Source organism: Olea europaea, chromosome 4 (genome assembly GCF_002742605.1).
Source record: "Olea europaea var. sylvestris chromosome 4, O_europaea_v1, whole genome shotgun sequence".
Lineage (NCBI taxonomy): Eukaryota > Viridiplantae > Streptophyta > Magnoliopsida > Lamiales > Oleaceae > Olea > Olea europaea.
The window spans coordinates 19,437,793-19,438,211 of NC_036240.1; positions in this window are offsets into that span (position 1 = coordinate 19,437,793).

Genomic DNA, 419 nt, shown 5'->3' on the forward strand with positions numbered 1-419 from the left:
AAAAAAACTCTTGGAAGAATTACACATCACAACAAAAGTTCCAATCGAACTTTATTGTGATTACAAAGCTGCTATCAACATTTTTCTCAACCATGTTCAACACGATCGAACTAAACATGTAGAAGTAGACACACTTTATCAAAGAAAAGGTGGAAGAACAAACTATTTGTATGACATATGCTCCCACACAGGAACGAATTGCAGACATCTTCACCAAAGGACTACCTCGACAAAAATTTGATGATTTCATTCACAAGTTGGATATGATCAATATTTACAATCCAACTTGAGATGGAGTGTTAAAATCCTAAAGATATGATATTGTCTTATTTACCGTAATTAATTGTCGTATTTAGGAAAATTGTAATTATTGTAATTAGGTATGATTCTTGAGATTAGGTAGGATTTGAGAATATTTA